This window comes from Coregonus lavaretus (genome assembly GCF_964263955.1).
Source record: "Coregonus lavaretus genome assembly, contig: HAP1_SCAFFOLD_423, whole genome shotgun sequence".
Lineage (NCBI taxonomy): Eukaryota > Metazoa > Chordata > Actinopteri > Salmoniformes > Salmonidae > Coregonus > Coregonus lavaretus.
This window is the reverse complement of record NW_028161275.1, coordinates 270,001-280,000: the sequence shown is the minus strand read 5'-3', so window position 1 is coordinate 280,000 and position 10,000 is coordinate 270,001. Positions and strand designations below refer to the sequence as shown.

At 54.5% G+C, this 10,000-nt stretch overlaps 1 pseudogene across 1 annotated transcript in view; it reads left to right on the top strand.

The window, feature by feature from the left end:
- The window catches only part of LOC311120950 (histone H1-like), an 18,133-nt pseudogene extending 16,933 nt beyond the window's left edge, over window positions 1-1,200 (top strand). Inside the window, exon 2 of the transcript in view lies at window positions 1,126-1,200. The product of the transcript in view is annotated as a histone H1-like (transcript). The remainder of the gene's footprint in view (window positions 1-1,125) is intronic.
- The last annotated feature ends 8,800 nt before the right edge of the window (window positions 1,201-10,000 follow it).

Below are 10,000 nucleotides of genomic sequence, written 5' to 3'. Positions count from 1 at the left end.
CTCAGCCAGGCCTCACAGGTGTATGTGTTTTAAGGTCCCCAAAAGAGCACTTCTTTAAAACACCCTGGACCACAACAGGGGACCCCAAACCATTTGATTCCCTTGCCAGACATCTCGGCTCACTACACAACAAGTGCTGCTGGCAATCGGATGCACTTTTAGCCCATTTAGGAGACAAATAGCACAGGAAAACCAGTGCGCACCGCTCCACCCGACAGTCCAACGTTGAGATTTTGAGCGAGTCGCAACAAAATGCACGGCCCTTCCGCGGCCCACATGACTTTATTCTGAACGGAGACAAGTCTGCTCGCTGGGCCGTTCGCTTTTGGAGCAAAAACACGGCTCCGTCGGTGACTTTTGGGCCGATATAGGCGAACAGAAAACACAAGTGAAAGAGCATTTGGCCAGCCCAGAGAAGCCGAGCTGGTTGGCTTGAGTCTACATGGTTCTCATGTCGCGTTTAAGGCCAGCCCCCTGCTCGGTGTGGAGCTTCAATAGCGCAGAACAGCGTCTACAGCAAACTACTCCTCGCAGACCGTGTGTGTGTGTGTGTACCGGACCAAACGACAGACAGACATGGCAGAAGTCGCACCAGCACCCGCCGCCGCCGCGCCGGCAAAGGCACCCAAGAAGAAGGCAGCAGCCAAGGCCAAGAAAGCGGGACCCAGCGTAGGCGAGCTCATCGTCAAGGCTGTGACCGCTTCCAAGGAGAGGAGCGGCGTGTCCCTGGCCGCACTCAAGAAGACGCTGGCGGCAGGCGGCTACGACGTGGAGAAGAACAACTCCCGCGTCAAGATCGCAGTCAAGAGCCTCGTCACCAAGGGTACCCTGGTCCAGACCAAGGGCACCGGTGCATCCGGCTCCTTCAAGCTCAACAAGAAAGCCGTCGAGGCGAAGAAGCCCGCCAAGAAAGCCGCAGTCCCCAAAGTAAAGAAGGTGGCCGCCAAGAAGCCCGCCGCGGCGAAGAAGCCCAAGAAGGTAGCAGCCAAGAAGGCCGTCGCCGCAAAGAAGTCCCCCAAGAAGGCCAAGAAGCCCGCTACACCCAAAAAGGCCGCCAAGAGCCCCAAGAAGGTGAAGAAGCCCGCCGCAGCGGCCAAGAAGGCAGCCAAGAGCCCCAAGAAGGCTACAAAGGCAGCCAAGCCCAAAGCCGCCAAGCCCAAGGCAGCCAAGGCCAAGAAGGCAGCCCCCAAGAAGAAGTAAACCTATTACAAACAGTGTTCTACTCGATACATGTTGTACCACAAAAGGCTCTTTTAAGAGCCACCCACCTCTTTCCATAGAAAGCGCATTGATTTCCATGTACTACCTGTCGTGGAAAAGAAATTACGCACACTAGGCTACTTTTACGCACACAACATTGTCCCACTCTGGGTGTGTGCGAAGGGAGAGGCATATAATAGAGGGCCAAAATGGCTCAGAAATTCGACCTCACGAGTGCACCCTCACCAGCCATTTTTATATATGAGCCACTGGGCTATTCCCGTTCAGAGGCAGGCTGCTGTGATGTGTTACAAGTGCCATGTAATAACAATAACAATACTATAGTGGCTTCGAATTGAAACTCACGAGTGCACCCTCAACAGCCATTTTTATATATGAGCCACTGGGCTATTCCCGTTCAGAGGCAGGCTGCTGTGATGTGTTACAAGTGCCATGTAATAACAATAACAATACTATAGTGGCTTCGATTTCAAACTCAAGAGTGCACCCTCACCAGCTGTTTGTTTCCCATTTGGAGAGAAATAATGTGTGGATGTCATTTCGGACATTTTGGCGCTCACGCGAAATGACACAAAGTAACAAAGTCGGAGGGAAACAAAGTAGCCTCTCACTCGCTGCCTGTGGGTGGGAACCGGCTTAGGGCTGTCTGTCTGTCCATCTGTCTGTCCCTCGCTCCAATTGGATAAGGCCACACCGGCCCGGTGGCCAATCGTTGCCTCTTGTGGCGAGGTATATGTACGGCTCTCGAAGTGGCGAGCGGCTCATTCAGACTTTCTGTGACTTTCTCAAGCTACCAATATGAGCGGAAGAGGCAAAACCGGAGGCAAGGCCAGGGCGAAGGCAAAGACCCGTTCATCCCGTGCTGGCCTCCAGTTCCCCGTGGGCCGTGTGCACAGGCTGCTGCGCAAAGGCAACTACGCCGAGCGTGTGGGCGCTGGCGCACCAGTCTACCTGGCCGCCGTACTCGAGTACCTGACTGCTGAGATCCTGGAGTTGGCCGGCAACGCTGCCCGTGACAACAAGAAGACTCGTATCATCCCCCGTCACCTGCAACTGGCCGTCCGTAACGACGAGGAGCTGAACAAACTGCTCGGCGGTGTGACCATCGCTCAGGGTGGTGTGCTGCCCAACATCCAGGCAGTCCTACTCCCCAAGAAGACCGAGAAGGCAGTCAAAGCCAAGTAAATTCGCTACTGCGACTTCAACTTGACTACTCAACCCCCAAAGGCTCTTTTAAGAGCCAACCACCTAGCTCTCCAAAAGCGCAAAGTACCTTTCTATGACCGCAATACATTGAGTGGGTGTATACACAACTATTTCGACATTCTGTGCCCACATGAGGCCTTGCATGAACAACAACACCTACTTGGCCTCATTTGCCATAGCAGTTCTATATCGTGGAGCTCCGCCCCATAGGGGAGCTATGCTCCTAGTGGTTTACCCTCTGCCCTAAGGCAGACGCAGCCTGAAACAAAATTATGCACACACCTACAGCCAATAGGAGTACAGGTGTCCCTATATAAGGAACCCCGTTCCCTCAATCTGCCTCCCATTATCTTCAGCGACTGGACTAGAGTGAAGAAGCCTAGAAGACTCAAGAAGAATTTCGTCGTTGACTGCCAGCCGTCAACGTCTTCTAAATGAGCACGCCAAGTTATCCACCCCCAAAGGCCCTTTTCAGGGCCCTATGCCGCTGTACCGCCATGGCTACTTCGGACCCCCACGACCTATGTTTCGTGTGCTTGGGACCGCTGCATGCCAAGGAAGGTCTCGGCAACCCTCCTAATTGCGCCTCCTGCGCTCTCCTTCCTATGAAGGAGAGAAAGCAGCGATGGACGTTTTTTAGAGAGGAGGTCCCTCTCGACGACGCAATGTCCGTGCTCGCCTCTGGATCAGAGGCATCAGCGGGCAGTGCTGAGTCAGAGGATGACGGGGAGAGCGCCGAGCCGGATGTCCCAATGGGGCAATCTGGAGCTCTGGCGCCAGCCTTTAAGACCCCCTTTCCTACGGAAAGCGTGAGGTCTGAGGGTTCCCTGTGCGGAGATGACATGAGCTCTGCCAGGTCAGAGGCTCTGTCCTTCGCGGCCGCCTCTCTGCGTTCGGACTTTCCCGGACTCATTGAGAGGGCGGCCACCCGACTGGAGATTGCGCTGCCCCCAGCTCCCCCTCCAATGGAGGTGGATTTGATGGAGGGCGGCCCCTACTCCGTGCCGAGAAGGGCGGCTGAGCCAATGGCTCCAGCCTTGCCCTCTCTGGGCAAATATGTCGAGGGCTCGTGGGGGGCACCTCTGGCGGCGCGTTCGCCGGCCAGAGTGTACACCCCATTCACCAGAGTGGCTGGATACGAGTGGGCAGCTAAGGGAATCCCTAGGCTCGAAGGCGCCATGACGGCGTACCTAGTGCCGGGTTCGAGTCCCTGGGCAGCCTCCAAGAAGGCCACCCTGCCAGCACAGAGGGACAGGTTCACAGCCCAATTGGCTGAGAAATCCTTCACGCTGGGAGCCCAGAGCGTTGCAGCGGCGAACAACATCGCCCTCCTCGCGGCCTCCCTGTCCCGTCTCACAACGGGCAGGTCAGAGTTGACCGGTGAGGAAGTGGAGGAGGCCTCCAGGATTTCTGGAGCCATACTCCACCTGACGCAAGCGGTGGCGATATGCGCGGGCAGGACCATGGCCACCTCGGTGGTTACTGAGCGGCACCTCTGGCTGTCCATGACGGCCATGAAGGAGACCGACAGGGCATCCTTGCTCAACGCCCCCGTCTCCAGCGAAGGGCTATTTGGCCTCGCTGTGAAGGACGCTACCGAACGCATCGCCAAACTGGACGAGGAGAGGAGGCACCTGGCGAAACATTTGCCACTGGCAATGAAGGCCAGCAGAGCCCCAACCAACCCGTCCACCTCCAACGCCCCCAACAAGTCAGCTGGGAGGCGAAGGGCCAGGCGACAGACGCACACCCAGAGCAGCGGGAGAGCGGGCTCGGCCCCTCCAGCAGCAACGGTGACAACGTCGGTCCCGCCGGAGAAGGAGGTCGTCCAGAGGCCAGCCTGGAAGCACCAGAAGGTGTCCCAGAAAAGGCGGCACCTCTGACGAGGCGAGGGGGAGAGAGCAGAAGACGGCCCGGCGCGTGACGCAGAGAGGCCTACTGTTCCCCCCCACCCCACTGTTCAGGGCGTGGAGGGCTGTTTTTATAAATATGTGAATAAAGAGATGATTCTCATTGACACTGTCAAAGAAGGACTTTTATTCCATAAGGTTAAGAACACTTCACGTTCTATGTCTCTCCCTCACCATCTTGAGTGTAGTTCAACCCACTTAGAGTGTGTAGCTGAGCGCGCTCAAGAGAGGAAAAGGGTAAAGGTAGCAAGGCACAGCCTTAGCTCACCTAATAAAGATCTCTTACTGCAGACTCCTAGGAGCTCTGCAGTAAAGGTCTCACATAGCAGGCAAATGCCTCTGTCCCAATGTGACATGAAGGCGCTGCCGTTAGCTGGGAATGACGCCTTGCTGCAGGCCAATGCCTCAGTCAACGCAGATCAGACCTGTGCGACGTTCACGGAGAGCGGGAATACCTCCAAGGTATGGACGCCTCCAAATTGTTCTGAACGTATCAATGCCCATGGCTATGAGCGCAGCTCGCCACACATTGAGTGTGTCGCTGAGCAGCCGCCTAAGACCAGTAAAGAAGCATTGTGGCGCCACCGTGTGGTGTCAGTCAGAGATCACACCTTTCAGGTTCTATTGAATTCTGTAAAGGATAGGTCTCATGTTAAGCGGCAGTCTCAGTCAGACAATGACATGATGACGCAATCGCTTTCCGGGCAGAGCGCTCTGTCTCAGGCCAGTACCTCAGACAGCGCAGTTCAGACCCGTGCTGCGTTCACGGAGGGCAAGATTACTGGAGTTACGGGCGTAACCAACGTATCAAAGCCCCCGACTCACCCAGAACGAGCTGATGTGTCCTCTCCCTTTCAAGGGGGGCCCACCTTGGGCTATTCCACCAACCCAGTGTTGGGGAATAGCGGCGGCAGGGGCCATAGAGGAATACAGGTCCTTCCTACTGGATGCACCACAGCTTCGTGCGCACCCGCTTTCCATGCATTGCTGGCAGTGGCGTCAAAGCTGTACCCTCTCACGCTGGCTAGAACAGACGTTAGAGAAGGGTTATGCCCTCCAATTCCGCCGAACCCCACCCCCGTTCAGGGGAGTGGTGGAAACGGTGATGAAAACGCCAGACAAAGTAGCCGCTCTGAAATCAGAGATTACGGAACTTTTGGCGAAGGAGGCGGTCACAGTAGTTCCCCGGGAGCAAAGGAACAAGGGGCTTTACTCGCCCTATTTCCTAGTGCCAAAAAAGACGGGGGGAGTGAGGCCGATTTTGGATTTACGCATTCTCAACGAGAGCATAACCAAACGGCCCTTCCGAATGCTGACGACAAAACGCCTACTGGAATGTGTTCAGAAGGGAGATTTTTGTACAAGCATAGACCTAAAGGACGCGTACTTTCATGTGCCGATACAATCGCGTCACAGAAAGTTTCTGCGGTTCGCCTTTCAAGGGGTGGCGTACGAGTTCACGAGGATGCCGTTTGGGTACGCCCTGGCACCTCGGACGTTTTCCAAATGTGTGGAGGCGGCATTGGAACCGCTGCGTCGTCAAGGGATAAGGCTATTAGCCTACCTAGACGACCTGTTGATTCTCGCCCCGTCAGCAGAGCTGGCGTTCACACACACGACACAGACAGTGATGCATCTCACGCGTCTGGGGTTTGCTGTGAATTGGAAAAAGAGCGCACCTTGGCCCAGTCATCAGATTGTCTACTTGGGACTACAGTTAGACACTGTTATGATGAGGGCGCGAATTTCGGACCCTCGAAGGGCAGCATTGTTGCTAGCCCTGAGGAAGTGTCGTCCGAATCACACAGTAACGGCGCTATCGATCATGTCACTTTTGGGTCTCATGTCGGCAGCCCACTCTGTGGTCCCGCTAGGGCTTCTGCACATGCGCAAAGCACAGCGATGGTTCGCCCAACTAAGACTAGACCCAGTGCGTCAACGTCATCGGTTGGTGGTGGTTCCTCTCTCGCTAAGAGCAGACTTGGACTATTGGCGGAACCCGTGCGTTCTCACGCACGGAGTCCCGATGGGCAAGGTGTCATCCTACATTCCAGTGTTTACAGATGCCTCTCTGACTGGATGGGGAGGGACATGTCAGTCTCAAGCGATAGGAGGTGCATGGCCTCAATCAGGTCGTCACATCAACCTCCTAGAGTTGGAAACGGTGAGACTGGTCTTGACCCACTTCGCGTCTACCCTTCGGGGTCGCGATGTGCTGGTCTGGTCAGACAACCGAACCACAGTGGCTCACATAAACCGCCAGGGAGGGGTCAGGTCTCCTGCCCTTCATCGGGCGGCAGTGGAATTGTGGCTGTGGACTCACAAGCACCTTCGCTCGTTGAGAGCAGCACACATTCCGGGCTACTTGAACGTAGGGGCAGACATCATGTCAAGAGGGGGTCCTCGAGACGACGAGTGGTGTCTGCACCCGGACATTGTTCTACAGATTTGGGAACAATTCGGGAGAGCCGAGGTGGACCTGTTCGCGTCACGTGTGAACGCGCAGTGTCCCCTATGGTTCTCTCTGAGGAACCAGGACGAACCGCCATTGGGAAGAGACGCATTCGCGCACTACCCGTGGCCGAGAGTTCTCCTGTATGCATTCCCTCCGCTGTCTTGCATTCTCCCACTGCTAGCCAGGGTGAGGTCAGAGGGGCTGTCAGTGATACTGATAGCGCCCGATCGCCCGGGGGCTCCGTGGTTTGCAGAGATGAGTCAGATGTTGATTGCGCCACCCTGGCCAATTCCACATCGACGAGACGCGTTGATTCAGGCGGGAGGCTCGATAGGGCAATGGCCCATAATCGGCCAACCACTGAAGGCTTGGTTCCTGAATGGGACAGGTTAAAGCGCCGTGGGTTGTCTGATGCAGTGATCAGAACAATACAGGGCGCAAGAGCCGGTTCCACTTGCAGGTTGTATACCAGCAGATGGAATGTTTTCTCACGATGGTGTGATACACAGGACGTGGACCCCATGAGCTGTCAGGTAGAGAGTGTGCTCTCATTCCTACAGTCTATGTTTGATAAGCAGAAATCGCCCTCCACTATTCGAGTGTTTGCAGCGGCAATTTCAGCTGGTCATGAAGGGTTTAACGGGAAAAGTGTGTTCACTCACCCGTTAGTGAGACGTTTCCTATTGGGAACGCGACGGCTTAGGCCAAGGCCTAGAGCTACGCTGCCCAAGTGGGATTTGGCATTGGTTCTCGAAGCGCTATGTAAGTCGCCGTTCGAGCCATTGAATCAAATACCCCTCAAGATGCTGTCTATCAAGACGGCGCTGTTGCTCGCCTTGACTACTGCTAAACGAGTCAGCGATTTGTGTGCACTGTCGACGAGACCCGACTGCCTAGCCATTAATGGCGATCTGAGCAGAGCGGTGTTACGTCCTAACCCGGCATTTGTGCCGAAGGTTATTAACAGTGCATATAGATCGCAGATCGTGGAATTGTGGGCTTTTCATCCCCCTCCTCACGGGGAGAGGAGTGAGGAAAAGCTTCACTGTCTGTGCCCAGTACGCGCTTTGGCGTGTTACGTTAGGCGCACAGAGGCGGTTAGGTCATCACCTCAGCTGTTTGTGTGTCACGGTGCGGCTGCATTGGGTAGACCACTTTCAAAACAGCGTTTGTCTCATTGGCTTTGTGAAGGCATTGAGACGGCGTACGAGGCGGCGGGGCAACAACCGCCTCAGGGTATTAGAGCGCACTCCACTCGTGGAGTAGCAGCTTCTACTGCTCTTTTCAGAGGAACAGAGGTAGAGGATATTTGTAGAGCAGCGTCATGGTCGACACCGTCTCCTTTTATCCGTTTCTATCTGTTGGATATGTCTTCTAACTCTTTGGCTCGGTCGGTACTCAGCGTGGCTGAAGGGAGATCTTGAGCAGAACAGAGAAAGAAAGCAGGATTGTGAATAAGTTCATAAGTCCACTTTTATTAGAAGTAACATATTATGGACATGTTTTCTAACTCTTTTGTTCGATCGAATTTCAGCAGAGCTGAAAGGCGTTCTTGAGCTAGAAAGAGAGGACAGAGCAGGACCTTGGACAGGTTCCAATCAGGTCCGCTCTGGTTAGGAAGACTTATGTCAGGAATAAGCCTTTTAAACTCCAATCTCGATTGCACTCAGCACAGCTGAAGGAGAATCTTGAGGTAGAGGAGGGAGAAGCAGGATGATAGACTGATCTCTATCAGGTCCGCTTTGGATGAAGAGCATATTCTGTGGCATGTCTCCTGGCTGACAGTATCAGCATATAGAAACATGTACTGAGTGGACAGAATGTGAGGTCATCTATCTGAGGTTCAGTTTAGTATGACTGGTATATTTTGTTCCATAGAATATTGAGGCACGGCTATCTGCTAGTCAGATTAGCACGGCGTCTATTCTATTGATCTGCCCAACAGCCATTGACATTGTCATTGAGCTAGATGGGGCGGGTCTATAACCGATGACGCGGTATATTGTGACGCCTTGATGGGTTTTTAGTCGCAGTACTGCGGGAATTGGTTGCAGCCATTGCTGGGCTTGACCTTTGCATTTTTTAATGGGAAGTGTTAGGCTCGGCAGGGAGTACATTTTGGAGCGTTTCGCTCCGCCTTAAACCACTAGGAGCATAGCTCCCCTATGGGGCGGAGCTCCACGATATAGAACGACTAGTTACCGGAGTGTAACTCCAGTTCTATGAGTGGAGCGGAGCCCCATAGGACTTAAGGCCCTACCGACCCTCTCTAGTCTCGCTGAAGATAATATCTCGGGAGGCAGATTGAGGGAACGGGGTTCCTTATATAGGGACACCTGTACTCCTATTGGCTGTAGGTGTGTGCATAATTTTGTTTCAGGCTGCGTCTGCCTTAGGGCAGAGGGTAAACCACTAGGAGCATAGCTCCCCTATGGGGCTCCGCTCCACTCATAGAACTGGAGTTACACTCCGGTAACTAGTCGTTTATAAAGCCGGCAGTGGCGCCTGCTGATTGGACACCATCTCCCCACCACCCCGATTGGCCCGTTTCGCAGGCCTCCTCCGTTGGCCATTGGACGGGAGGCCCGGCCTCTCCAAAACTCAAACTCCCGGTGCGCGCGCAATAGGACGCCGCCGGCCCTTTACGCGCAATAATAGTCGCCAAAGTCAAGAGTGACAGCTTATAGGCACGTATCATCTAATGCTAGCCTGCTATGGCAAATGAGGCCAAGTAGGTGTTGTTGTTCATGCAAGGCCTCATGTGGGCACAGAATGTCGAAATAGTTGTGTATACACCCACTCAATGTATTGCGGTCATAGAAAGGTACTTTGCGCTTTTGGAGAGCTAGGTGGTTGGCTCTTAAAAGAGCCTTTGGGGGTTGAGTAGTCAAGTTGAAGTCGCAGTAGCGAATTTACTTGGCTTTGACTGCCTTCTCGGTCTTCTTGGGGAGTAGGACTGCCTGGATGTTGGGCAGCACACCACCCTGAGCGATGGTCACACCGCCGAGCAGTTTGTTCAGCTCCTCGTCGTTACGGACGGCCAGTTGCAGGTGACGGGGGATGATACGAGTCTTCTTGTTGTCACGGGCAGCGTTGCCGGCCAACTCCAGGATCTCAGCAGTCAGGTACTCGAGTACGGCGGCCAGGTAGACTGGTGCGCCAGCGCCCACACGCTCGGCGTAGTTGCCTTTGCGCAGCAGCCTGTGCA